Consider the following 26,725-nt stretch of genomic DNA (forward strand, 5'->3'; position numbering starts at 1 on the left):
GGTTGTCTGCTTTTCTGCTGGATTCCCCTTGGCTGAGAGGTGATGTGGATCCTGGGGAAGCAAATCTCCCTGGTGGTGAATTGGCTGCATTTACAATAGGGAGTGCGAAAAGATAATTGATTCAAGTGGTCCAGGCAATTCCTTCTGAAATTGTTTCCTCAGCGGTGCAGGGCTTGTAAGGTGCAGTGGGTCTCCCAGAGCTGGGACATTCGATTGAATGGATTTCAGGAGAGGAGAGCAGCATGGCTGGCAGGGATGAGTTTGATCAGCACCAATTTCAAGAGCAGGGTGTGAAAGTGAGACCCCTCCACACAATGTGGCAAAGGGTGTCTGGAATGGGGACCTCAACAGGGTTCAGGGACCTGACCCACTTTTCCCCTTTTGGGGCTTAAATGGGGAGGGGAGTGTGGAGCTAGCAGGGTAGCAAATAGGCTGTGGGGAGGATCAGATGTCCTAGGAGCTGTATCAAAGATGTCTGGGATAGACACACAACTTCTGTGGGTGCTAAGGGTATTACTCAGCTGTTACAAGCTAACCTTCAGTTGTTGCAGGAACTGGGAGCACCCATGGGTTTGGGATCGGGACGTGGCTGTAATGCAGGCCCAGCATGGGCTTGAGTTTGGGGTACAGGTGATAGTCAGGTAGGGCAGTCCCCTCACCAGGGGGTGGGAGCTCTTAATGGGGGGTTGGGGTTGGGCACCTTTCAACTCACCCATTGCCAAGGACTGTAAATTCGTGGGATAGAATTGCTGGAGAGTAATTGGGCACTGAGGGTGCCCCAACAGGCAATCTCAAGCATGGTTATGCTGGGCTGGCTGACCCAATGGGAGTTCACTTTCTCAGTACTACAAGGGATAAAATTTAGAGGGGTGGACATGTGGGCATATTATCATTGTTGCACAGGGAGATACTGACAGGCAATAAGCTGGGTCAGAGCAAGCAGAGCAATGAAATGCCCAAGCGGCCCAGGGTGACTGCACAAGAGAAGAGTGAGGGGGGATTTGATAGCAGCCTTCAATTACCTGAAGGGGGTTCTAAAGAGGATGGATCTCGGCTGTTCTCAGTGGTCTCAGATGACAGAACAAGAAGCAATGGTCTCAAGTTGCAGTGGAGGAGGTCTGGATATTAGGAAACACTATTTCACTAGGAGAGTGGTGATGCGCTGGAATGGGTTAGCTAGGGATGTGGTGGAATCTCCATCCTTAGAAGTTTTTAAGGCCCACCTTGACAAAGCCTTGGCTGGGATGATTTAGTTGGTGTTGGTCCTGCTTTGAGCAGGGGATTGGACTAGATGAACGCCTAAGGTCTCTTCCAACCCAATATTCTATGATTCTGTGACTACAACATGGGAAATTTGGGAGGCTGCCTTCTTGATCTATGGGGGAGTTATTGCAGAGGCCTACCTGGACATAAGCCCCGTATTGTTTAAATATATAGATTAATCAGGCTTGGTTTAACTATGACAAACAGTTTAGACTGAGGGCAGCAACACAAACTGGGATCAGGCGGGACATACCACCTCATATGCTGTGGTTGGAGTGGATGATGCCACAAGAGTCCAAAGTCCATATGGACAGTGGCTGTTCATTCCATAGCAGGCCTGACAGGCCTGAAGCATAAAATGACATTTTCTGGGCGTTCAATGAATGCAATTTTTTTCGTAGCATCTGCAAATTTAGGCATGCTTGTGAAATATGCTTTGGGGTCCTTACAGCCTGCTCTTGCCAGAGCAGAAGGGGAAAGTTGCAGCAGGGGAACAGTATGGGGAGTAGGCCAGGTGCCACTTGCAGGCCCATGGAGGCAGGGGCAGAATCTGGGGAACAAAACATAAGCAGGGATGGGGGGTGAGGGTTTAGGGTTCCCTTTATGTGGAAAAGAATGCATGTGATGTCTAAAAATTTGAAGTCCTGAGGGGGAATGGGCCATATTGTAAAGGAAAAGATAGCATGGGAATTAGATAGCAGGGTTGCAGGGCCATTCAATCAGTTACCTATGCAGAACTTGGATGGTAAGGTCCCTGCAGTGGGTGGTCTGGGGACCAGAATGTGAAAGGGGACGGCGGGGGCTGACAAAAGCCCTCTGGGTATATATTGAAATGATCATGGAATTACCTGCACAGTACACTTTTATCTGCTTGGTACTTCCACAGTTAATAATAAAATTGTGGTCTAATTAAACCACATCTAGTGTTTCCTGTCTTTCCTCTAGCATAGACAGACAGTGAAGTATAGGGTAAAAAACATCTGCAGAACCATATATATTATTTAATACCAAGATGCATCCAACTCTCTGAATTATCATCATGTATTTCAGCCCATAGCCAACTAACGCAATGCAGTTTTCTAGAAAGAAAAGTAGCTAGTACTACTAGTTACATTGAGCATGAAACTGAGAACTTTAACCAAGATGGCATTTCCCAACAGAAGCCCACAACACAAATTCAGCTAACAGAAAGGAACAAAGAAAGTTTAACTCTTTTTTACTTTCCCTAAAGCTGAGCCTATGAGGTCTTCTCAAGCATAAAGGGGAAAAAAGCCTCATGCACAAAAGATCTTTGAAGGAGAATTTGACTAAATGTGCCCATGGTATTCCACATCAGAGATATAGAAAGGAAAGTTAAGGTTACATTTAAAAATATATATGACATTTGCCAGGGTCACAACAAAGATGATTGTCGTAAAGCATGATTGCCCAAATATAGGGTTAAAAGTCTGAAATAAATTATTTTGATTATTTTTGGTTATGTGCTAAAATGATGGTATATTTTAATTATATACAGTCTCATACTTCATTGAGGCACTGAGCCATAAATGCAACTATATATATATAGCCAAACAAGCACAAAAAAAATTGGTTATGAGAATCAGCAGAGTTCCTAAGCAAGGGCTGACAGTCATCACGTTTAAAAACACCTTGGAAAAAATAAACTTTGGGAAATTTTGTATTCTGAACTGAGGAGGTGGTGGATTTCTCAAGGGAACAAATTCCACATTCTAACGGCTACCACAGCCATAGTTCATTTGCTTGCCAACTTTTGACATGAGAATTGAACCCCTAAAAGTTGGGTGGTCTCAGAGTAGAGATGCTCACCAAGACAAGGCTCACATAGGAAATCTCAGATATACTCATACCCCTTCCCATTAAGTGGCTGCAAACTGGCAGGGCTATCTTAAAACCAATCTGCCATTTTATAGTACTATATAAACAGAGTGTTTATAATATGGTAACAGCTGTTTGACTATGTGAGTGGTCATGCTGTACAGTCTAGACTGTTTCAGAGTAGCAGCCGTGTTAGTCTGTATTCGCAAAAAGAAAAGGAGTACCGGTGGCACCTTAGAGACTAACAAATTTATTAGAGCATAAGCTTTCGTGAGCTACAGCTCACTTCATTGGATGCATTTGGTGGAAAAAACAGAGGAGAGATTTATATACACACACACAGAGAACATGAAACAATGGGTTTATCATACACACTGTAAGGAGAGTGATCACTTAAGATAAGCCATCACCAGCAGCAGGGGGGGGAAAGGAGGAAAACCTTTCATGGTGACAAGCAAGGTAGGCTAATTCCAGCAGTTAACAAGAATATCAGAGGAACAGTGGGGGGTGGGGTGGGAGGGAGAAATACCAGGGGGAAATAGTTTTACTTTGTGTAATGACTCATCCATTCCCAGTCTCTCTTCAAGCCTAAGTTAATTGTATCCAGTTTGCAAATTAATTCCAATTCAGCAGTCTCTCGTTGGAGTCTGTTTTTGAAGCTTTTTTGTTGAAGTATAGCCACTCTAAGATCTGTGATCGAGTGACCAGAGAGATTGAAGTGTTCTCCAACTGGTTTTTGGCTGGACTTTACAAAAACTAGACAAGCCATTTAAAAAACACACTTTGCTTCTCTACAAAAGAAAAAGGACACTAAGCTATCTAAACTACTATATGCCACAAGGGGCCACAACAATGGTTCCCGTAACCCACCCAGCAATATTGTTAATCTATCCAACTATACTCTTAGCCCAGCAGAAGAATCTGTCCTATCTCGGGGCCTCTCCTTTTGCCCCTCCACCCCCACGAACATGATACAGTTCTGTGGTGACCTAGAATCCTATTTTCGACGTCTCAGACTCAAGGAATATTTCCAACACACCTCTGACCAACATATTAACCCACAGAGACCTTCCTGCCAACACTACAAAAAGAAGGATTCTGGGTGGACTCCTCCTGAAGGTCGAAACAGCAGCCTGGATTTCTACATAGACTGCTTCCGCCGACGTGCACGAGCTGAAATTGTGGAAAAGCAGCATCGCTTACCCCATAACCTCAGCCATGCAGAACACAGTGCCATCCACAGCCTCAGAAACAACTCTGACATCATAATCAAAAAGGCTGACAAAGCAGGTGCTGTCGTCATCATGAATAGGTCGGAGTATGAACAAGAGGCTACTAGGTAGCTCTCCAACACCACTTTCTACAAGCCATTACCCTCTGATCCCACTGAGAGTTACCAAAAGAAACTACAGCATTTGCTCAAGAAACTCCCTGAAAAAGCACAAGAACAAATCCGCACAGACACACCCCTGGAGCCCCGACCTGGGGTATTCTATCTGCTACCCAAGATCCATAAACCTGGAAATCCTGGACGCCCCATCATCTCAGGCATTGGCACCCTGACAGCAGGATTGTCTGGCTATGTAGACTCCCTCCTCAGGCCCTTCGTTACCAGCACTCCCAGCTATCTTCGAGACACCACCGATTTCCTGAGGAAACTACAGTCCATTGGTGATCTTCCTAAAAACACCATCCTAGCCACTATGGATGTAGAAGCCCTCTACACCAACATTCCACACAAAGATGGACTACGAGCCGTCAGGAACAGTATCCCCGATACTGTCACGGCTAACCTGGTGGCTGAACTTTGTGACTTTGTCCTGACCCATAACTATTTCACATTTGGTGACAATGTATACCTTCAAATCAGCGGCACTGCGATGGGTACCCGCATGGCCCCACAGTATGCCAACATTTTTATGGCTGACTTAGAACAACGCTTCCTCAGCTCTCGTCCCCTAATGCCCCTACTCTACTTGCGCTACATTGATGACATCTTCATCATCTGGACCCATGGAAAAGAAGCTCTTGAGGAATTCCACCATGATTTCAACAATTTCCATCCCACCATCAACCTCAGCCTGGACCAGTCCACACAAGAGATCCACTTCCTGGACACTACGGTGCTAATAAGCGATGGTCACATAACCACCACCCTATATCGGAAACCTACTGACCGCTATTCCTACCTACATGCCTCTAGCTTTCATCCAGATCATACCACTCGATCCATTGTCTACAGCCAAGCGCTACGATATAACCGCATTTGCTCCAACCCCTCAGACAGAGACAAACACCTACAAGATCTCTATCATGCATTCCTACAACTACAATACCCACCTGCTGAAGTGAAGAAACAGATTGACAGAGCCAGAAGAGTACCCAGAAGTCACCTACTACAGGACAGGCCCAACAAAGAAAACAACAGAACGCCACTAGCCATCACCTTCAGCCCCCAACTAAAACCTCTCCAATGCATCATCAAGGATCTACAACCTATCCTGAAGGACGAGCCATCACTCTCACAGATCTTGGGAGACAGACCAGTCCTTGCTTACAGACAGCCCCCCAATCTGAAGCAAATACTCACCAGCAACCACACACCACACAACAGAACCACTAACCCAGGAACCTATCCTTGCAACAAAGCCCGTTGCCAACTCTGTCCACATATCTATTCAGGGGATACCATCATAGGGCCTAATCACATCAGCCACACTATCAGAGGCTCGTTCACCTGCGCATCTACCAATGTGATATATGCCATCATGTGCCAGCAATGCCCCTCTGCCATGTACATTGGCCAAACTGGACAGTCTCTACGTAAAAGAATGAATGGACATAAATCAGACGTCAAGAATTATAACATTCAAAAACCAGTTGGAGAACACTTCAATCTCTCTGGTCACTCGATTACAGACCTAAGAGTGGCTGTCCTTCAACAAAAAAGCTTCAAAAACAGACTCCAACGAGAGACTGCTGAATTTGAATTAAATTGCAAACTGGATACAATTAACTTAGGCTTGAATAGAGACTGGGAATGGATGAGTCATTACACAAAGTAAAACTATTTCTCCCTCCCACCCCACCCCCCACTGTTCCTCTGATATTCTTGTTAACTGCTGGAATTAGCCTACCTTGCTTGTCACCATGAAAGGTTTTCCTCCTTTCCCCCCCCTGCTGCTGGTGATGGCTTATCTTAAGTGATCACTCTCCTTACAGTGTGTATGATAAACCCATTGTTTCATGTTCTCTGTGTGTGTGTATATAAATCTCTCCTCTGTTTTTTCCACCAAATGCATCCGATGAAGTGAGCTGTAGCTCACGAAAGTTTATGCTCTAATAAATTTGTTAGTCTCTAAGGTGCCACCGGTACTCCTTTTCTTTTAGTCTAGACTGTGTAAGTGGCAGAGAAGACCTGCTGGAAGCCCTACTAAGAGTGCATGAAAGTAGTAAAGCCTGGAAGTACAAGGGGCATGTTAACTTTATGAAGTCATCATGGGATAGTTAAATATGCAACCCGGTACATAGATGCAATGGCCTCCACACACTATTTCATACCACGTCTGATGCATCGGTCACCCTTGAAAGGACATGGTGGAAAATGACATTATTTCTTAACCTGGGTAACCATTTCTGAAGGTTCCCTCTCATGAGGTGGGACATGAAGGAAGATAACATCTTTCTGCATGATGATGATCTACTAGCCTTGAATAAGCCCCTTTATTCAAACAGCCTATATTTGCTTCAGTATATGCTGCCTGAGGAGAAAATACCTAATCCTCACTTCATCAGGAGTTGTGAGCGCTCAGCATCTCCCAAGAAACTTATTCATAGTGTGAGGAGCTATCTAAAACCCTGTACAGCTGAATGGGTAGCTGAGGATAGATTGGCTGCATGGTGGATAATAACATAAAAGGACTCCATGCTTGTAAAACTGGCTCTCTATTAAAATAATTATTTACAGAGATGTTGCAATTGAGCTAGCATTCTAACTATAGGTTTCAGAGTAGCAGCCGTGTTAGTCTGTATTCGCAAAAAGAAAAGGAGTACTTGTGGCACCTTAGAGACTAACAAATTTATTAGAGCATAAGCTTTCGTGAGCTACAGCTCACTTCATCGGATGCATTTGGTGGGAAAAAAAAAACATTCTAACTATATAACTAAAGACTAACTTCCTGGTGCCTCCTCCAAATTCTTCCTCCTGCAACCTGTGCTCCTCCCTCCAAGTTCCATGCAGGTTGCAAAAAGGGTCACCACCCTTTCTGTACTGAAGAAGGGGGCTCCATACTGGTCATTTGCAAGCTAGCACATATATGGGAGGTTTTGGTGTGAGCTTATGGAGTCTCTGTGAAAGCATATAGTCAGGTGTTGACTTAAATTATAAAGAATAAGGAGCAGTGACCCCTAACCCAGTCCACGGGCTGAAGTAACAACTGTGAATGGTCAGCATTATATCTCCACAGTCTTCCAGCAGTTTGTCAGGGGCGAATCTATTCTGCTCCAGGTTCCACTGAGTGCTCTCCATAAATCCCAATGTCTTGGGCTTTATGTGGTAGAGGTAAGTTTTAGCCATAATGAAGCAGAAAATTTAGGGAAGGTAACTTAGGTTCCATCTGCATCTTTGACCCCTCCCCTCTTTTTCATAAATTACAAACATTACATGACATTTTTTTTCTTTGACTGTATTTTAATACTGTTTTTATTTCAAGTTATGTACTGTCATTCTATTGTGAAAACATAAGTTAATAAAACAATGGCACAGCATACAGCCAAGTGGCTGTGCATTTTGGTTTGTTTAATGTAAGCATTTTGGTGTAAAGACAATAGGATAACATGCATTAGAATGTTTCTTTACATACATTAAAGGTCAAGTTTTCAGGCGTCTTAACCAGATCTCTCTGTAGGACACATTTATGTATGAGACCCAAATTATGCCCATGATTTAGGGATTTGTGCATCTAAGTGACCTCAGTTGTGCCTGCCAAAAAGTAGGCCAATATCTGAAAATCTGGCTCTAAAACGTAATACAGTTAATGAGAAAAAGTTTTGCTCAGTTAATGGACTGGTAGGATTTAATACTAGAGCTGAGAGAAGAATTGATTTTTCAGTTTGGGGGCTGAACCAAAAAATCTGAGAGAAAAATTAGATTAGGTACTGAAGCAAACAGGAGCAGCTAACGGGAGTTTTGTGAGGGATTTTTCCAGGTGAAATAAGTGGGGATATGATAGAGGTCTATAAAATCATGACTTGTGTGGAGAAAGTAAATAAGGAAGTGTTATTTACTCCTTTTCATAACACAAGAACCAGGGATCACCAAATGAAATTAATAGGCAGCATGTGTAAAACAAACAAAAGGAAGTATTTTTTCACACAACACACAGTTAAGCTGTGGAACTCCTTGCCAGAGGATGTTGTGAAGGCCAAGACTAAAACAGGGTTAAAAAAAAAAAACTAGATAAATTCATGGAGGATAGGTCCATCAATGGCTATTAGCCAGGATGGGCAGGAATGGTGTCCCTAGCCTCTGTTTGCCAGAAGTTGGGAGTGGATGACAGGGGATGGATCACTTGATGATTACCTGTTCTGTTCATTCCCTCTGGGGCACCTGGTTTTGGCCACTGTCAGAAGACAGGCTACTGGGTTAGATGGACCTTTGGTCTGACCCAGTATGGCTGTTCTTATGTTCTTAAGTTTTTCATTTTTGCTTGACCAAAAAAAAAAGTTGTTTTGGGTCAAGTGAAATGTTTCATTCTACCGAAAACAATTTGTTTGTTTGTTTGTTTTTTGTGAGGGGGGAAAACAAAAACAAAAACCAACAAAAACACCATTTTTTATGAAACAAATTGTTTTCAGTTTTTTTATTTTGCACTGTTTTCAGATGTTTTTCACCCTTTTAAAAAGATTTGTTCAATTTCAAAACAAAACACCATTTCATAATGAAAAGTCAAAACATTTCAGAATTGTCATAACAAAACATGTCAAAATGATCAAAATGAAACTTTTTGACTTTTTTCATGTTTGTTCAGGGGTTTTTTTGGAGCCGTGGTGTCTTCCCCCCCCCCCCCCGCCCTGAATCTGTTCACCGAAATTGGCCCAAATTCACAAACTGTTTCAGTTCCCCCAAAAATGCATTTTTGGTGAATTATTACTTGCTCCATTTAATGGATATCAGAAATATAAATATGGAAATAAAGGAGGAAATATGTTAAGCAGGAAATACTATGCAGCAGACTGCTAATTAATCCTTTGTTTAGAGAATTAGAAAATAAAGTTAGCAAGAGGAGTAAAAAATGCAATTGGAGATACAGCATAGCAGATGATGAATAGTTGGGAAATGGAATGGATGTTATGGTGCCGTGTGTGGAATGAATGCTGGAGTAATTTAGTATATTGCATTAAAATGATTGCCTTGATATAAAGTTTGTGCTCGAGTGAAAGAATTTTCCGGAAGTGGTAGTCCTTTTTACTGGGTGATATACTTTTTATAATGTTATCTGGCTGCAGTGGTCTTAATGAAGAAATCCAGTGTTCTTCCCAAAGGAAGATCTTATATAATTTATTAATTGTTTTCATGGTTGTTACAAGATCATTTGATGATGGATCGGTCTGCTGAGTGAAAACTCTAATACTGCAGGTATGTTAGTATCTACAGTTTTTCCTCATTGTACGGAAGGTTTAGTTTTGGCTGAGCCACATCACACTGTATGTTTCTTAGTAAAATTACTAGTATCTAGTTAGGGTTAGGATTTAGGGTTAGGGTTTTAATTGTTGCCTGTATTAGGCACCAATTACCAACACGCAGGCAAAAGTGTTTCCTCCTTTCAAATGCTGAAAAGTACCAGTCTTAAATACACCAGAAATGTATATGAAACCTTAATTTGCCAGTTATGTAGTCGCCTGCCTCTTTGTCTAACTACAGAGCTCATTATTAACAGAGTGAGAGAAAGATGCAGATACATTTATGAAAGGAATTCAGAAAGCTGCCTTTTTGAACTTTGGTAGATGATAACACATTCTATAAAATCAATTTGCTTTCTTTATGCTTTTTATGACACATGCTATGAGCTTTTACCAGAAAGGGAAAACAATTTAGTTTGAAAATTTTGTAACAGATAACATGATTTATGAAACACAGTCTGCATTGTACTTCAGGTAAACAATGATTTTAAATGAAGCTTGTAGGAGCAAATCCTGGCTTTCCTCTGGTGCAGAGGACCCCTGGCAAAGGAACCCATGTGGTTTCACTGGACAAGGGGTGGGGAGATTTGAGGGTGGGAGTGACATATCTGAATGGCATGGAGTTCTATGCCATAAAAGCTTCTTATATGTCAGTCCACATGTCAAGTTTGGGTGGGAACAGGGTAGCAATAGGCTAAGAGAGTGTAGGAGGTAGAACAGGATGTTTGCTGCTATGAGGATCCACCTGTTCTACCTTTCCCAGCCCTACAGTAAAGAGGGTGTGTTAAGATTGTAGCTATTCCTCCTCCTTGTTGCTCTCCTGGTGTATAACTAGTGCACAACCTGATATTTGGGCTGTGAGCTGGAAGTGTGGATTAGGATCCTAAAGTGTCATTTAAATTGCTCAGATTTTAGTTTTAAGAGAAAGTTCCCATATAGTTCTGATAGAATACATTACTTTATCCTTATTTTGTGGTTTGCACTCATCTCTGTATGGTACCTCCAATATTGTGCATTTAGCAAATAACACTATTAACTTTAAAAGCCGTCTCTTGGAAATTCTACAGGTTTGTTACAGATGGAAAAAGAGAAACATTTGGCAATACTAATGTTTTTCTTAAGATTAACCCCACTGATTCTTGTCTCTTTGCATTCTTCAGCTTGATTTTGTAGGTCATGCAATGCTGCCCTTAATCCATCCAGCCCTAAGCGTACATTTTAGATGTCAAATTCTGATAAATGTTCTATTGAGCCTAATACACAGCATACATGTATTTAGTAATCCAAGAAGAAAATAAACATATGGGTGTATATCTCTAACCTGTCTGTCTGGCTTTCTTGGTAAAGAACTCTATTGTTAAGATGTATGTGCCCAAACAGTACCTCTAGGTGCACATACAATAGTCAATAAAAACAAAAGGTTAATGTCCAGTTTCTACTATAGCCTTCCCTTTTCAGATGTTAGGAATTTCCTTGAAAAAATTATTCTCAGGGCAAAGTATTCCATGTTAGAGATGAAACATCAATTCAGCCATTTCTGAGTAAAAGAAAAGTGGGAGAAAAAAACCTATTTCCCTCCAGAAGTTCAGATTGAAATATCAGTGTAAATCCATCAGGTGAGAAACAACAATAAAAGTTTGAAAAATCCCATGGTAGCTAGGACCCAGAGGGAAGGAAGAAAGGAAGGAAAAATCCTTTTTCTTCCTTGCTGCTGCTGATCCACCCCCTCACTCCAGCCCCACCTCATAGCAACACAACCCAGAATGCACTGCTCTGTTCCCAAAGTAGGAATGTCTTCAAGACACTGTAGTAGCTAGCACTCCGGCATCATGAGCACCTACTCTAGGAGCAATATTTATTGCCATGAGTAATCATGCAATGGAACTATTCATGTGGCTATTCAGGTATGTTTTTGTAGGATCGGGTCTTAAAGTATTGCACATATACCATAAAATATATAGGACATGCAGTGTGGCCTTGCCTTAACCCCATCCCTCCCTTTTTCTTTTATTAAATTTCCTGACTTTTGCATGCTCTTCTTTTTCTACTGGTAATTGATGTAGAAGAAACTTTTTTTTTTTTTTTTTTTTAAACAAAATGTGAGTTTAGCTTCATCCTGATTGTGCAGAATTTTAAGTGCTGGACAAGTGTGCCTCATACAGAGAAACAGTTGTTAGGAATGGTTGCAAAGTTAAATTATTTTATTTCTACAAGGTGGCCTTTTATGAGGCTGATATGTGGGCACATGTATGTACATGTATGTGTACACATATGAGGGAAACCTAGAAAGAAAGAAAGAAAGAAAGAAAGAAAGAAAGAAAGAAAGAAAGAAAGAAAGAAAAAGTTATATTTTTTTTTATTTGTGGTTTCAGGCTGGATGGATGATCATTATCAAATATTGATAAATGTTGGTAATACTTCATTAGAAAAAAGCTCTACATTATATGTATTAAGAGACTTTATTTACCATTGAAATATATTTATTTTTAATACCAATCCTTGAAAATAATTGGTTGTATTTGATCTAGTTATTTTTAATGAATGTTTTCCATATATATTGTGTGTGGTTTGATCCTGCAAAGCCTTACTCATGAGAGTAGTCAACACTCTTCAAAGATTTGCAAGATTAGCCCATATGCAATACAGTCTCAGTTATTTGAGTGCCATGGGAGACATTAAATAAGTTCTTATAGATGAGGTTTTTGATAAAGAGGACATTTTCAATGCAATTACTAGATATGGCGAGATTTGATCATCTTTCCGATGACAAGGAGTTTCAGAAAATTTAGCTTTGGAAACCTTGAGTTTGTACTGCACACTGCACAATGGCAGAAATCAGGTGGACTCTGAAATACATCTATTTCTTAATAGTCTTTCTCATGAAGCTTTGGATGCAGTCCCAGCTCTTTTGTTTTTTCTTTTTTTAAAATTGTACAGTCAGACTTTTACAAGCACTTAGTGCACTGCGAAGCTAATAAGCTATCTCTGCTAGTAGCAGTTTTGTCTTTGACTTCAGTGGGAGCACAGTTAGTTCAACTCTGAACATTTTTGACAATCCCACTCATAATATTTAGAATGACACCATCAACTAAATAACAATTTAAAATTTAGAACCCAGTTCTCACATCAATTCATAAAGAATCTAGAAGTAAATAAGTTGTAAAAAAAAGAAGGGATTCCAACATGTACTGAAAAAGTTAATGGAAAACAAATCCAAGTCCTGCTTAGAAGAATAGATTTGGAAATACCCCAGGAAGCTTCAGATTGATCATATTTAAATTAGCTCTTTAACCTTACTCTGAAGGCACTTCAAATGTTGGAGCTGAGAAGTCAAAGATATTTCAGAGGCCAATATTCCCTTTTCTTAGTCTTGTATGTCTTAATATAGCCAACAGATGGTGCTACAGCAGGAAGCACTCAGTTCTCTTCTTCCCATATGGTTGTACATGAACACTTTGATGCCTATGGCACCGGCTCACTGGTTAGAATGCACTGATGTCTCTGATCTGCAGTTCTGATCTGTAACTTACAGCATAATATGAGCCTATCATCAGCAATTCTAAAAATCAATATAATTTTTCTACAGTTTGCTAGAATGCCAATAACTGGCAGAAATAGGGTTATACCACTCAAAAATGATATACTCAGGTTTCTAAAATACATAGGTTTCTCATACGTTGATGTTGGTTATGAATCAAAATATTAATGTTTGCGGGAAGCTAAAGCTGATTCATCAATTCATTTTTGCACATAAATGAGCAGTCACTTGTTTCCTAGGAAACACAAATCTGTGCATATGCAGCTCAGAATGTGCACCTGAAGGTTTTCCTTCAGACTGGTACAGTAAAAAGTCTGTCTCAAAGGATTCAATATTCTTAAAACAGAAGGACAAAATAATATTGGAAAGTTGCTATATAAAAATCAGGTAACTAGCTATGATGCCAAAAATCATAGGAAAAAGGGAGAAATAATTCAAGAAAATAGAGAAAACTTCCTTTTTTCCTTCCTATCCCATCTAGGAATTTTGAGTTTCTGTAGTTGCAAAATCATGTGCTAAATTCTCTTCATTATGCACATTTGCTACCTCAGCTCATTGGTCCATCTGTGCCAGGATTACTTCTAAAATTCTCAACTTTCTGAGTAGCTTTCAAGTAACCACAATTGTTTTTGAAATAATAGTGAATACTAGAATTCATTTAGTATGACTAAGTTACTTGCAAATGGCTTAACCATTCGTGGGTAATGTACTCATCCCATATTCTTGCAAATAAAACCCTTCTGCCACACCCTCATATTCTAACTCTATATATGTCGATATATAATAGTAAATAAAACATAATTCGTCCATTATATATTGTGAATCATAATGTGACTGGAGTTGTATGGAAGTGTTTAGCATGGTTCTACTCTGAAAGTGACATGGGTAGAATTTTCAAAAGTGATCAGGTCACATAAGTCTACCCTTCACTGGACGCAATGGGAGTTTGATCATTGAATGCAATGGCAGCAGAGTTAGGCCAAATGCTGAGGACTTTTGAAAATTGCATGCTATGTAATATGACACCATCTTACTCATCAGATTGGCCTTCTGTGCATATTCAGTCACTGATGCTGACCTTAGTGACAGGAATATGTATTAACTGATAATCGCCTTCTAAACAAGTGTGTCCATAAAAACAACCATGTAGAATAGTGTATTCTGTAGTAATAAAAAATATAGATGCAAATATAGCTGGAATATAGATGCCAAGTTGTGTTTGTTAAAAATTTTCCTGGGAAAAAATGTAATTTTCAACCAGCTGTAAAATATTTGCTTTATATATGTTTTGTCAGTTTACACTCTTGAAGAGAAGTTCTTTTTTGGTAATAGAAAAATTTGATTTGTAAGTTATAGTGGTTGGGGAATTACAATGGAAAACTAGTAAAATTGCCAATATTTTCTTCAAATCTGGCAGGTTTTCTGTGAAATTTTGGATTTCAAACTGTACTCCTCGTTTCCTAAGAGAAGGCAAGGGGCCCACTTTCCAGAGTTTGCTCTGAGGTTGAAGCATTGACAGTGTAGCATTTGTCCATATTTTTTATTATTAGTCACAATAAATAGTTTATTAACTGGGATTAAACCATAAAATCATGACAGAGTAATATTAACTGGGGGATGCGAGTTCGAAAGGATTCTAGATATGGTTAGATGAATACTTGGCCTTTTGGGGAAATTATTCAAGCGAGTTTGCTTTTTTCGGTAAGGTAAATTGTTCTGGGGTTGTTGTAGGCAGGTATTCCAAGTTTTCATTTTATTAAAGATCTTGCAAAACAAGATTGCAAATCCCTGAACCCAAAGAACAGACTGTATTATAGACCAGTGCCAAAATGGTCTCCTGGGTGAAGAAATGATGATTTTATGAAAATAAAAGAGGGTTTCCAGAACACTGGGGGAAACTTGCCGCTGTGAAAAAAAACTTTGTCCCCAGCTCTGCCATGGGACAGATCCTCCTCCCATTGAAGTGAATGGCAAAACTTCTGTTGACTTTCAGTAAGATTGAGGCTGGATCAAAGTTTGGCATTTTTTTCTCCATTGTAATCAAACGATTTTTAAAATATATTTTACTTAGCTATGTGAATAGTTAGAAAGTCACAAAAAACAGATAGAGAATTTTTCAAACAAAAAATTCTCTATCAGTTTATTCAGAAGGAACAATAATAAATAAAAACCTGTCTGTGTGACTAAGATAGAGAGAAGTTCATCCTATTGGGACCTGAGCCATGTAGCTAGGTTGTCCTAAGTTTTTAATGTAGACCATGCCTCACTGTTTTAGGACAAATGCTCAGAACAAATGTTTCCATTATTAACTACTTCAGGCCAAATTTACAAAAGTATATAGGTACCTTTGTAAATCTTCAGGACTAAGATATACCATCCCCAAATGCTATATTCAAATAGCATTCCAATATGTGTGGTGGGAGATATAGTATACAAAAAGCCCTCCTAAACCCTTCCTTCAACAACTGTACTTTTCATTTTAGGACAAAAATGAAACAAATGTAGGGCACCTTGTCAGTATCAATGAAGAAATAAAATGTCAAGTTACGGCATATAATCTTCCTACAACCTTTGCTCTGTGATTGGTCTGATTGGTCTGAGAAATCAGGATAATAGTGTAAATGTGATCTCTAGCCTAGGACTTTGAGGGGGAAATGCAGAGGTGAATCTACATCTAAACAAATTTAAGTCATCTAGAAGGTGTCCAAATTGGTGTAAATTATACTTTTTTCTGCCTCTTACCACACTTAAATTAAGGGATAAATTGGTACACCTTGCATTCCAAGAGTCCAAGAGAGAGGTGTGTGCAAACAACTAACAGGAGAATGGAAGATGGTGCCAGATAGTGCTAGATGGTCCTCTATTTTAATGTACACCTTACTCTTTCTTCTGGATATTTGGTGTGTAAATCACACCATCTTAGATTCCTTTCCATATTGATAGAGTAAGTGTAAGTATTTTTAAATTGATCTAAGGTAATGTTAATAGGTCTATTGTACAGCACATGACATACCACTTTGAGCTTAACTGAGTGCATCCAGTAACTCTAGCCTCAGAGAATCATATAGGTCTGGAAGAACCAAAGGCACAACATATTTACGGCACCTTTGGATTTGTAAATTATCCCTAATAGTTTGTACATCCTGTGCTAAAGTTTCTCTCTGAAGCTGGAGCCTTTTCATTTGTTGTTACCTATTTGTTTATATGGGGTCTGATCCAAAGCCCACTGCAGTCAGTGAGAATATTTCCATGAACTTCAATGGGCTATTGGTCTGTGTCTTAGGAATTTATAGTGGCTTCTATTGCATAGGCACCTGCGTGCCTGAGCCTGAAGTCAAATAAAACAGTAATTGAAGGTACCATTTCCCCCCCATCACATAGTAGGGAAATATTTTATACATCTTAAACTTCTCACCTCTGGAAATCTTTCATTGTTACATTGTGGGGTCTTGGTTTATACCCTAACCTAGAGTACCCTTCCACCGGTAAGAAGTAGGATCATGGTACAAAATGAGAAAAAAAGAGCCATTCCCATGAGAGAGTAAATGGGAAGAGGAGCTGCCTCCCAGAATATGATCACAGGAAAGTATATGTGTTGGTCAAAGGGAGAGGGATCTCCTTGCAGAAAAGAGGCATTGGGTAATTTTTTCAAAAGCACTTAAGTGATTTAGGAACCTAGGCCATGATTTTTAAAAGTGTTTAAGCACCTAACTCTCATTAAAATCGATTAAAATCTGGCTCCTAACTCCCATTAACTTTCAGTGAGACTTAGTCTAAGTTCCTAAGTCACTTTTGAAAATGAGACAAACTCCTAAATCACTTAGGTGCTTTTGAAAAAATTACCCATTGACATTACAAGGTTTTTAAAGGGGTTCTACCTACTATAAAAGATTCAGAGTTGGAGGGGAAGGCAGTTGATTCAAGCTAGATTCAGTAAAAAACAAAGGCTCACTAGCAGTTACACTCAGGCATGATTTTTTTGTTTTGGGGTTTTTTTAAGTAAGAATTTTAAAAGAAGGAGAATTTGTTTAGAGTAAAAGAAAACATCAGTTGAACGTTGTCCTTTTTAGGTCAGTCTCAGTGTTTTTGGTTGTATTAACATTGAGAAGTGTATTATTTATGAGGCTGTTCATCTGTTTCAAGAACCAAATGCTAAATTAATTTTGGAGGAAGAACAAATTACAGATAACTCATCAGTAGTACAGGTTCAGTTACTGAATAATTTCTACCTATGCCAGGTTATCCATCACCAAGATGCCTCTCACTGTTCTACAGAGCCCCGCAACATAAGACTGCATAAGACTGAGGGGATGTGATAATAACAAGTGAGGTCATGAAGGTAATTAGGTGATTTTTCTTTTTTTTTTCTCTTTCTATTTTTTTAAGCGCCTCCAAAGTAAATATTTAGTCAAAATCAAGCAGGCCCTACAGGTCAAATTGCCTTTTGCAGGTTTTTCTTTATTTGTTTTTGTGGTTTGTTTTTGTTTGGTTTAGATCACTTGTATAATAACAGTGTCTACTAGTACCCCCACAGGTGGTTTTAATGGCATTGATTGAAAAACACAGCAAAATATGAATGTGTATGTCCTCAGACTGAATGCAGGTATTTTGTTTTTCGGGTTCATCTGGATTCTGATTCAAAGCCCACTGAATTCCATGACAGACTCTTCAGCAACTTCAGAGGGTTTTGGATTAGGCCCATAGTTCCTTAATTTTGAATGGGTGAGAGAGAGAGAGAGAGAGAGTGAGCTTCATAAGGATGTTTTATAAAACCCTCCTCAAAGTCATGCTGGATTATACAGTTCTCACAGAGGTTTTTCTTCCTCCCCTTTCTTTACCACAAGTTCACATCTTTAAGCATAGCGCCCCTCACTGGGATACTGTAAATTAGTGACAGTTCATAAACTGGGGAACAAAGGCTAAGTTTACTTCAGGTGAAATAAACTGCCTCAGTCAGCAGGGGAGCATTTGGGCTTCCTGCTGGGCAAACAGCTGCTCTTCTCCACAGGCTGTGACTTTCATCACTTCTGACACATAATGCTGTCCACCTACAACTCAGAACAGATAGAGAAGTTTAGATGACCCACATTCTGTCCATCCCAGTGGGAGGGACTCTGAAGTCAAAGCAGCTGAAAAAATCCAAAGAAGGGAGCATCTTGGAGCTACTCTGCTTTTTGGTAACCCCCCTGAGACATGCATGTATTCTAGAGTGATAAATGACTCATGTTGGGAGGAGAGGGAGTATCGCTGAGGTAATAATCCGCCTTTGTGGTGGAAGTAGCTTATGACAAAAACCAAAAACAAAGAAGCCCCCATATATGTAGAATTTTAGCTTTTCATCCATCTAAGTCTCATCTGCTCTTTTGCCCAGAAGCCTTTATTAGGTTATTTGCTAGAGGCCCTGAATTAAATCTTATTAGCTGTTGCCCACAATAAGTGATAAAGATAAATCAATCAATGAATGGTGACTTTAAAATAAAATCAGAATCATCTTTCTAGTTTTAAAAAAAGTATTACAATCATAAATAAATACATTAGGCTTGTTCTTCCTTTGAAATAGATACAGATTATTTATTTTGAGAAAGGGCCAAGCATGAAAATATTGGACCGATTTCTTTTTCTAGTGTTTCACTTGAGGAAGCCATTTGCACAGTGCAGCTGCCTTACTTCTCATGCTTACAAAAGAAGCAAGGCCACATGAATGGGGTTATAATTCAACATGTATGATTAAAAACTTTTATTTTGAATGCTTTGAAACTTTATTTTGTTGTCAAGTAATGTGTAGTGGCTTTGAGCTTTTGTACAGCAATCTCTTATTACATATAGCCTTATGTACATCACCTGTAGCTAAAGAAACTTCCACACTTCAGAATATCATGTTGATTTTGTAGTTTTTGTTATCACCCGAACTTACACAGGCTTCCAGGAGTCTGAGCAATATACTTTCTGTGAGTCAAAGCTGATGCTGTTTTGTGTCTTTTAACTACCATTCCTTCTCCACACTCTGTTTTCTCCTGAAGCCCCTGTTAGCATAGTCTTTTACCCTCTCCTCCTCAGATTCAGGATTCTGAGATTCAGGTTCGGAACTGCCACTGAGACAGCTGTTGTGAGTCCCACACATTCAAGCACATTCTTGTTATCATTAAAACAGCCCTTTCTGCTTCATTCTGTAGCCAGGGAGATAGGAGCGGCTCCTGTTGATGTTGATCAGCGGCTATGATTGTTCGTCTCAGTTTGTCATCGAGCATTAACAAGTGTGCCCTTCTTCAGGTGGTGCTCATCTAATGGTTTATAATCTCAGAGAAGCAGAGATGGCAGCATGTGCTTTTTGACCGGGCGTTCCGGTCGAAAACCGGACATCTGGCAACCCTAGCTGCTGTTCTATCTCAAGTTTGGTAAAAGGGAATCGTCAAATAAAACAATACATTCTATTTATTTCATCAATATTTGCCTGAATTTGCAGAATGCCCATCAAATAATACATGCTAAACACAGATGGACCAGTTAAGGCTTGCATAGGAAACCTCCAAGGAGCACTTAGGTGAGGCAGAAAGTGTCGTTCTTGTGTGAGTAGGTGGCATTCTTACCCCTCTGAATAAGTAGTGAACCAGTACCCTCTCTCTATATCAGGGGACTTTGTGCTTCTGGAGATGCTATCTATAAAATGAGATGTAGATGAGATAAGCTCTTTGTTACTTTTGTTCATTAACAATCTGAAGGCACTTTCCTGAAGAATAGGATACTATACTAAAATTACCTGCATGTTTCCATTCAAATTGACCTGCTAGCGTAAGCTGTTGAATACTGTGTTGTGAGCTATTAAACAGCTTTTGTATTCCAGCCCAGAGGTGGCTGTTTTTAAAAATAATTTGTGACACACTTTGAAAGCTTTAAATAAAATGTGCTATTGAAATGGAAAATATCATGATGGTACATCATTTTAAATAATAAATGACAGATTTTTTTTTCTTTTTTAGGTCACTCATAGACCTGTCATGTTCTGTCTCTGAGACTTTGAAAACTACCACCTACCTGACTTTCTACAAGCTGGCTTTATACTTGCTCTGAGGTTCCTTGTTAATGCTCTAATTTTCCAACATGGTGCTGGCTGTGACAAAAGCAGGGCAGGAACTGGCTGCTTTGACTTCGGGAGACCAACATAATTTCAAGAAAGATATGTTTTTAATTTCCTATTTGCTCAGCTCCTTCTTAGCTTCTCGGTTTGGAGTATTCAGAACTATTTCTGAAGCAAATTGCATTGTCAATGTTGGTTGCAAGTAGAGATAGAACTAGGTAACAAATCTGTGCTTGGTGCTAAAGATACAGTAAAGTTTGGGGGTGTTTGAATCTGGGTGTTTTGGTTTGGGCCAGTTTTCAGTGTAGATGATCTCCAGTTTACACATCTTAGAATTGCAGTGCATATTAGAGCTAAGGAATGTGTGCGTGGAGTGCACACCATCAACTTTGTCATTTGTCTTTTTTCCTATTGTTTGAATTTAAGATTGATCTTTGTTTCAGTTATGATCATGTGCACATTATAAGAAAGGGGAACAAAGTAAACATAGTCAATTTGTTATACTTCAAAGGCCCAGAGGACAGCTAGAGGCCTGGCTTGCACTGAAGGTTGATGGGAGTTGGGTCACTAGCTGCCATTTATGCCTTTGAAAATCTCCGCTTTGGTGATCAGTCATCCAAGTCCAGACTACATCACCAATCTGACAGAGTGTTGTTGATGTACCTAGGTGGATTCAACATGGGCAGGAGTTAATTATGTGATGGGTGAAATGATGAGCACCCCCACAGTCACATGCCTCAGGGACAGCTTGCCCCCACAAGGAACTTGAGTGATATTCTGACCTTGATTCTGCAAGCTTGTGTGGATTGTGCAACAGGGAGTGCAAGCTTGTTGCTCTCCCGCACAAGTCTGAATAAAGGCGACAAATCAGCACAAGTAAGCTAACCACTCGGAGATATTAAGTGGAACTGAATCTTAGGCTCACAATGTACCCACTTCTCTGCTCTCAAATGTGCAGAATAAAAAAGGAGCCCAGTGAGGGTAGAGAGTGGGCACCACTGAGGCTATATCAGTTTAAGGTGACCTTCAACATGCAGATTGGGTGCCTAGTTACTAATTCACTATTGTTCCTGGTTGTACTCAGACTATAGGCATTCCTCATGTCAATCTGTCTGCACCCAACATAATGTAATTGAGGTTCTTTGTAGCAGTGTTACTATGATGGGGTCTACAAGACAGATAAGAAGTCAGATTATTAAGAGAGCAGCAGCAGCTCAGTGAGTAGGAGATGTGAGCTAGTTCTTACTAAGGATGGGAGAACCATCAATGCTTTGAAATTTGAGGTATCCAAAAGTATAGATGCTTATTCAAAGTTTATATAACCCGTCCAAACCTTTGGAAAGGGTTCCAGCGATCCCTTGTTCTGTGTGCTAGTCCCCCTTCCAGCAAGCAGTCTTTGGTTCTTCCCAACTAATTATATTCTTGCAGGAGGCCTTGAGGATTTTGCAACCTCAATACAATTTTCAAAAGTCAGCAAGCATGCTACACTCTTGGCTCTTCTGAAGATTTCTGGGCAGCCATTTCAAGGATCTTTGAGGGTGTCCAGCAAGATAACGTTGCCCTTCTTCTCTGCTCCCTCCAGATTCCTTGCTTAGCATCTTCTGGGAGAATCAGAAGTGGGAACAATGTGTGAACTGCCTGCTTCTCCAGCATGGCCCAGAAACTCTCTGCTAAGTTCTGCTGCTTCACTATTGTGAATCTTTAAGTACTGTGTCCGTCACTCCCCAGGGTAAAATGGGGTATTCTTGAATTATTTGATTAGATTGGAGAATTCCATATACCTTGTAACACTGTGGGGTGTCTTAACTCAAGAGTAATTAACATTTAAATAGACAGAAGCAGTGGCCCACAGCAGAGAAGCTTCTGGGTCACGTTCTTCTCCAATGGGGGAACGGGCAAGCTACCTACGATAGTTTACACATGGCATATTTGTAGTAGCAGATCCAGCAATGAGCACACCCATCTGAAGAATCAGGATGACAAAGGTCAGTTTCTGAACATCCATAGGGCCCCGCTGGTCACCCTTGAAGATCTTTAACTTGGGAAGGATCCCACATGGAAGAAGAAATAAATCTTCCAGTTACTTCTAAAACCCTGGAAGGAGAATAGCAGGCTGCCGTGCCTATACAAAAACAGACCAATGTATATACAAAGCAACACTCCACCCTAAACTGGAGTGAATAGGGGAACATTGTAAGAACTCTTCTGTCTCCCTTCAGAGGGAAGGAAATGAAAGTCACTTAACCAAACATTGCAGAATCTCTAATGAGTTCCTAGTTATGATCCACGGAGTGATGGGAGTCTACTTTTTCTGAACTAGTTTACCTGTGTCTATTTACTTCATGCCAGTAAGAACACATTCAGAGGGTTAAGACATGGCAGTGGACTAGAGAGTCAGCAGTTCAATGAGTTGTGAAAGAGCATAATTTCAATCAAAAGTTGTGCAAATGGAAAGCTTCTAGCTCATTAGTTTTAAGACAGATTACATAATTGTAATGTAAATAGGCAAAATACCAAGTGTGACTTCATTTTTGGTTTTTAATTCTAAATTGTTTACACATTTTCAAGTCAGAGTGACATGAAAAACATAGATTACTAAATAAACTGAGCAAGTGCATGATTAATGTTTTAAAATTAGTAAATTCTTCCCATTTCCACCATTTCCAACATTCCTGTGACAGATTGGTTTTGCAAGTCTTATTTGTATTCCTGCTTTTCAAGGCTGTCTTTGTTTTATTTATTTACTACACACATTCTTTTTATGTTCAATGCCTCTTTTCTATTTAATCCACAGGAGAGTTTTGGTCACTGGCAAGATCATTAAATTATACTAATATATGTTTAATTAAATGTTATTACAAAATATGTATGATAAATTATTGTATATGAAATTAAAAGCAATCAAAAGGCTGAATATTGCTGCAACATGAAAATTAAATTAACTGGATGAGTAAGACCAAGTGTAACAATGATAAAAAGGAGACATTCATAGAAGTTTTTTGTGTTTTTCTAAGGAGATACAGTTTATATTTTTTACTATGATCAGTAGTGTCAATTTTTTATTAGTTATTATTTGTTGGTGTCCACTCTATGCTAATCACATTCCATACAGAAAGAAAAGGAGTACTTGTGGCACCTTAGCGACTAACAAATTTATTTGAGCATAAGCTTTCGTGAGCTACAGCTCACTTCATCGGATGCATTCGGTGGAAATATAAATCTCCCCACTGTATTTTCCACCGAATGCATCCGATGAAGTGAGCTGTAGCTCACGAAAGCTTATGCTCAAATAAATTTGTTAGTCTCTAAGGTGCCACAAGTACTCCTTTTCTTTTTGTGAATACAGACTAACACAGCTGCTACTCTGAAACCATACAGAAAGGAAATGCTATTCCTGCCCATAGGAGCTTCTGCTGGCTATTTACTGACAGTTAAACAATTGACTATACACCCTGGTAATGAAACATGTAGTTTTTTCATGTCTGGTTTGCCACTTAGAATCTGGTCCAGGTCAGTAATGACCAAAAACTGTTACTGTCTGATGAATGTGTAAGGCCTTTGCGTAAGGAGTAGGTGGTCTCAGTCCAGTTGTTAGTAGACATTCGCTAACGTCACAAAAATCACTGCATTTGGCACTAACTGGCAATCTCAGCAGAGTGACCAGTGACTCAGATCCTGATTCAGCAGAGATCCATCCTACTAATGGAAGTTAAACACATGCGTATGTGTTTTGATGAATCAGGGGTCTAGTGAGCATGAAGACTGCACTACCTTCCCAGCCCTCAAGGTTGTGAGTACATGTCAGAGCCGAGGTGTGTTGGTAAGGAATTATGAGTTGCCCATACTGTGCACGTTCCAGTAGCTAAATATGGGACCACAGTCTTTGGCTGTGCAGCACCATTCATGTTAAAAAAACCCCACTGAAAGATATTGAAATTGAAGACTTTTAAAATGTGGGTTCAACATACTCATTTATAGATATTATTTTATTTCAATTAATCTTCCAGTGCTCTATATAATTTTGATAAATATTAAAAATAACAATTATTGTCAACCAGTTGAACTTCCCATTGCTCTGTCAGGTATGGAAGGCAGTATGGCCAAAGCATAGGTTGTTGGACCTGTGATCTGTTCCTAGCTCTGCCCTTGGACTGCTGTGTGACCTTGGCAAAGTCACTTAATGGACCTGTGCCTCAGTTTTACCATCTATAAAATGGAGATAAAGATACAGACCTCCTTTGGACAGCTCGTTGGCATCTGCAGATAAAAAGTGATAATAATAATAAGTAATAAGTAATAAGTAATAAGATAAGTAATAAGTGAGAGGTATTATTTATATAAAAATAATGTGTATTCTACAGTGATGGTTCAAAACACAACCTCTTACAATAATGGTTAATGTTAATAGTAGAGGGCCTCCGTGTACTGTTTTTTATTAGGACAATATATCTAATTTGGATCCTGTGACCCAATTCTAGTAAAATATGCAGAAAAGAAAGAGAATTTTTCTATCAATATTTTAAAATAGAGGTGGGTATTCACATTTGGATCAGAATCTGTTCCCTTAAGTTACACCATTGTAAATCAAGAGTTACTACAGAATCAAGACCATAGACTTAAACACTCCTGAATTTGGGTGTTATTAATACAATCTCAAATATGAGTTTTCCAAAAATTTCAGGGTGTTTGGATCCAGTGTTTGAATACATCCCATAACACAGAGTCAATCCACAACACCCAGATTGAAGGTTTCTAAATGTCTTTTAGATCAGTGCCATATTTGGCAGTTTGGGTTCAGGTGGAGTTCTGCAGAACTTTTTGGGTAGTATAGTTTGCATTCTGTGAATTTTACTCTGGGTTTCAGTTAAATCTGAAACTCAAAGCAGTACTCAGTCCCAGAGAGCGAGTCTTGCACGATTTTTGTCTGAAACTATAAATCCTTCCTATGAGTGAGAAGGGCAATCTTCAGACCTCATTCTCCTGAAAGACTTGCAAAATATTCCATGAAACTGGGTTTAACCTCTATTTGTAAGAAAATTCCTTCCTATTTGTGAAATGCACTCTAGAATGTAATTCTGGCTTCACTGAAGTCAGGGGGAGTTTTGCCATTGACTTCAATGGAGCCAGGATGTCAAGCAAAGTTCTGATTTCTTGTATTAGTTACAGTGAGCCAAATCGTGAGGGCCTTATTCAGCTCTTACTCATTCCTTTCTTAGGACAAAACTCTCATTGACTTCAAAACTGACTTTCAAAACCTCAAGATTTGACTCAGTATTTAATGCTCTTCCTTCTCCACTCTAATACTATTGAAAGAGTTTTACAGAGTTACGAACACCTCAGGAATGTAGGTTCATACTTCTGAAATGCTCATAACTCTGAACAAAACGCTATGGTTGTTCTTTCAAAAGTTTACAACTGAACATTTTATTTAATACAGCTTTGAAACTTTACTATGCAGAAGAAAAATGCTGCTTTTAACCATCTTAATTTAAATGAGACAAGCACAGAAACATTTCCTTACCTTGTCAAGTCTTTTCTTAAACTTTCCCTTTATTTTGTTAGTAGTTCACGTTTAACACAGTACTGTACTGTATTTGCTTTCTTTCTCTTTTTTTGGTCTCTGCTGCTGCCTGATTATGTGTTTCTGGTTCCAAATGAGGTGTGTGGTTGACCAGTCAGTTCGTGACTCTGGTGTTCGTAACTCTGAGGTTCTACTGTAGTTGTCAAATGCACTAATGACCTTGCAGAGTTTGAAATTCAATTGAGAAGGTGTAGTTCATCAAAGTAATATAATTTGCTGTATTTATTCCCCCGGTATACATTAAGGCCGATCATATAATTCATTTTGTGTTTCACTTTCCATTTTCATCACAAATTCTAACCACACTATCATGTGGGCAAAGAATTACAATTTTCAGTGTTTAACAAAACATTTTTGGATGTCTCAAAAAATTCACAAGCCCAATATAGTAGCACTCACTGTGCCATCTGTACACACAGCACATAGTGCACCCTCCTGATTAAAAGACTATTTTTAAGAGTAGCCTGCTGTACTAAGTAGCTGTAGCAAAAACCTTCTGTCTAATCGAACCTTATTTAATAAACAATGTTATTGATGCCTGTGAGACAGCAGTACAGTGCTTGACACAGGGACATCACAACATTCATTGGATTGCATTAATTGGCACCCTCGTTCATCCCCTACGTGCATGGCAAAGTTGAAGCTTTTTGGCCTGGCACACAAGACCGAAAATTGAATTTACAAAATCTAACTATGGTTATCTACATTCCTTGATGTCCTCCCAGGTGAGCTACTGGGCTTCATGCTAATA

The 26,725-nt window shown here is 39.5% G+C and overlaps 1 long non-coding RNA gene across 1 annotated transcript in view; it reads left to right on the forward strand.

Annotated features, from left to right (window-relative positions):
• The window catches only part of LOC122459564, a 66,338-nt gene extending 44,139 nt beyond the window's left edge, over positions 1–22,199 (forward strand). The window contains exons 2-3 of the long non-coding RNA XR_006280347.1: positions 17,557–17,657; positions 20,296–22,199. This is a non-coding gene — a long non-coding RNA (uncharacterized LOC122459564). The remainder of the gene's footprint in view (positions 1–17,556; positions 17,658–20,295) is intronic.
• The last annotated feature ends 4,526 nt before the right edge of the window (positions 22,200–26,725 follow it).

This window comes from Dermochelys coriacea, chromosome 3 (genome assembly GCF_009764565.3).
Source record: "Dermochelys coriacea isolate rDerCor1 chromosome 3, rDerCor1.pri.v4, whole genome shotgun sequence".
NCBI classification, from domain to species: domain Eukaryota; kingdom Metazoa; phylum Chordata; order Testudines; family Dermochelyidae; genus Dermochelys; species Dermochelys coriacea.